The following is a 3,504-nucleotide window of genomic DNA, read 5'->3' on the forward strand; positions in this document are numbered from 1 at the left end:
AAAGAACATATTTGTCAAAAGATATGCAAGCTTTTAAGGAGAAAACCATAACATTTTGTTGAAAGAAATTACAAACATAAATGGAGAGGTTGTTCATGTGTAGTGTGTTCTTAAATAAAAAAGCATTTATTTAAAACAGGTATCAATTCTTCCCAAAATTATCTAGGCAATTACAAATGAAATGTTCATTGGTTGCTTAGATTGGTTAATGGAATTAGAACATTTGTGTATTTTGTTTGCTTACTAATATGGTAATTTCACATTGAATATTATGTAGCATTTAGATATTTGATGCTCTTTACAAAGGAATTGGTTCTTCTTTAGCCATTAGTACACACTGTCCACATTATGTGCTTGTGAATGCAACTAATTGTCCATTTGTATGAATTCACATGCATACAAAGCAATTGAATATACCATGGTTTAGATCTACCTTACCTTAGTCTTTACACTGACATCCTTGTTCTTTAATATTTTAAAGAGGTCTCTGACAGCAGATTTGTCCAATGCAACATATCTTTTGCAACAAATCATCTCTCTAGACCTCTTGAATCACAAACTCTGGCTGATCCCAGCAGTCCATATTGTATAAGCCCTGCCAGATGATTCTAATGCACATTAAAGTTTCAAAACAGCTATTTTAAAAGAACCTTCACACATCTTTGCCCCTGGGAACATGAAGAAGAATTCAAATGCTCACAGAAACATTCTTTATTAGATCTCTAAATAGAAACCTTGCTAGAATTGCATTGTGCTATATCTTTGCAATAGAATACCATGTTGTTTTTGCTGTTAAGAGCCCTTAAGCTGCAACTCATCAACATTATGAATAACAGATCATAATCATGCCCTAATGCTGTGCCATCCTAATCATCTCTGATATACTTGAGCCCATTGTTACAGTCTCTGTGTCAATCCATCTCGTTGAAGATGATCGTCCTCTCTTTCTTCACCTTTCCCAGTATATTTTTTCTCAAGGACTAGCCCCTCCTAACAACATGTCCAAAGTATACAAGATGAAATTCCACCATCCTTAACTCTAAGAAGTAACCTCATTACACGTTCTCCAAAACATATGTGTTCTTCTAGCAGTCCATTCAGTACTATTCAGTACTCTTCTCCAACATCATAACTCAAAGCATCAATTCTTCTTCTGTTATCCTTATTCATTGTCGAACTTTCACTTGCAAAAGAAGTAACTGAAAAGATCATGAACTGTATCAGGTGCATCTTGGTCTTTAAAATTATATCTTTTTGCTTTTAAGCACTTTAGAGCTAGGTCCTTGACGACAGATTTCCCCCAAAACAATGAATCTTTTGATCCACCGCTGGTGTTGATTGTGGTTCTAAGTAAGATGAAATCATTGATAACTTCAATCTTTTCTTCATCTATAACGATGTTATCTATTAGTTCAGTGGTGAAAATTTTTGTTTTCTGGAAGTTGAGATGTAATCCATATGGAATGTTGTAGTCTTCGTTCTTCTGCAGCAAGATTTTCAAATCCTCTTGACTTTCAGGAAGAAAGATTGTGCTATCTGCATAATGAAGATATAATGCATATTGCTATTTGCATAATCCAATCTTGATGCCACATTCTTCCTTATGAAGTCCAACTTTTCAAATTATTTGCTCAGTAAACAGATTCAATAGCTATGGGAAATGTATACAGCTCAGATGCATGTTTTTCTTTATTTTAAACCATGCAGTATTCTTTTTGCTCATTTTGGACAGAAGTCTCTTGATCTAAGTCTAGATTTTGCATGTTCTGGGTTGCCTATCCTTCTCATTGTTAGCCATAAATTGTTGTACTGCACACAGTCAAATGCCTTTGCATAGTCAATACACACACGTAGACATCCTTCTTGTATTCTCTGCTTTCCGGAAGATTCCTCTGACATTAGCAATGTTATTCCTTGTGCCATAGCATCTTCTAAATCCAGCTTGAATTTCTGGTAGTGCTTTGTTGATATACTATTCTAGACTTTTTTTAAAAATAATCTTCAGGAAGATTTTACTGTCTTGTGATATTAGTGATATTGTTAGAAAATGAAAAGAGAAGGAATCACTTGGCATTTCTCAAGTTGAAAGAATGGAGAAATAAAGTCTCAAATTGAACACTGAAGAATACTATGGACAAAATTTAAATGGTGCAGAAAGCATAAAAAAAGATAAAAGGAAAATTTGTTGTACCAAAAATAGCTGGTAAACATAAAAATACTTCAGGAATTAGCATGCAATGAATAACCAGTGGTAATGAAATAAGTTCAAGCTACACTGAAGGCAATAAAAAAAAGATCCCAGAAACTGGAATACCAATTGTTGGAATGGTAATTGAAGTATTTCAAGAACAAATGAAGTCCTGGATGTGCTCACTAATCTATGTCAAGAAATTTGGGCAGTGGCTATCTGGATAACTGACAGGAAGAGATCCATATTTGTTACTCTAAAAAAATGATCTAACAGCATGTGGATATTATCAAAATGAACACCAGAGTGGAAATGAACTATAGTGACTGAACTAAATGTGAATGCAAGAAGCACATCACAGACATATCTGCATTATTTATCTTTTATAAGGGCAAAACTGGGTAATTCTGAGTTGTTTTGAAATATGTACATATTTAGGAACCCTGTGAATAAAGGCAAGGGAGTAATAAAAAAAATTGAGAGAGTGGATTCATTTGTGGTGAAGAGTTGTTATTGTTACTATTATGTGCCATCGAATCACCTGCAACTCAAAAAGACCCTATACACAATAGCTCTGAAAGCTGCTCTATCCGAAGCCAATCTTACTGTTTCCAACACACCTACCCCCATAAACCCAGTAACTGTGTTAATCCATCTCATCCAGGGTCTCTCTCTCTCCTGTGCTGTCCTTCACAATTCTAAACATAATGTCCTTCTTCAAGAATGGATCCTTCTTCCAGCTCCCAGCTGGAAACAAAGGAGTACACTTCAACGATTCAGATCCTCCCAAAAGAGCCATGGGCGAGCATTAACATTACTGGGAAGCATATTCATTTTCTCCTGGATGCAAGAGCCTATTATTGGGTCCTAAAAGCCTTCTGAGGTCCCAACTCTTCTCACTATTTCTTAGTTGTTGGAATTGACAGAAAATCTCAAAAGCAGTTCCTTACTTCACCTCTGCCTTGCATGTGGACTTCCAAGCTGTAAAACAATTCAGTCATAGATGTAATTTGGTCCAGGACTTAAGAACAATAAATGACATAGTTGAGCCTCTACATATTGTGGTTCCTAACCTTTATACTATAATAGACAAAGTGCTAGTCAATAAGCCTTTTCTTTTAAGAACCACTTTCCCTCTGTAACTTGATTTGTGCCACTGTTAGAACCCCTACTTGGAATATTATTGTTTTTAATTTTTTACTCATGTACTTTTAACTTGTTAAATTTGTGTCTTCTAGGTTGCAACACCCCCATGATGCATCTTCAAGGATATGAACATGTATGGCTAAGCACAATTGATAACAGTGCATCTAAAT

This window comes from Elephantulus edwardii, unplaced genomic scaffold, assembly GCF_000299155.1.
Source record: "Elephantulus edwardii isolate Elephantulus edwardi_28Jun2011 unplaced genomic scaffold, EleEdw1.0 scaffold00011, whole genome shotgun sequence".
Classification (NCBI taxonomy): domain Eukaryota; kingdom Metazoa; phylum Chordata; class Mammalia; order Macroscelidea; family Macroscelididae; genus Elephantulus; species Elephantulus edwardii.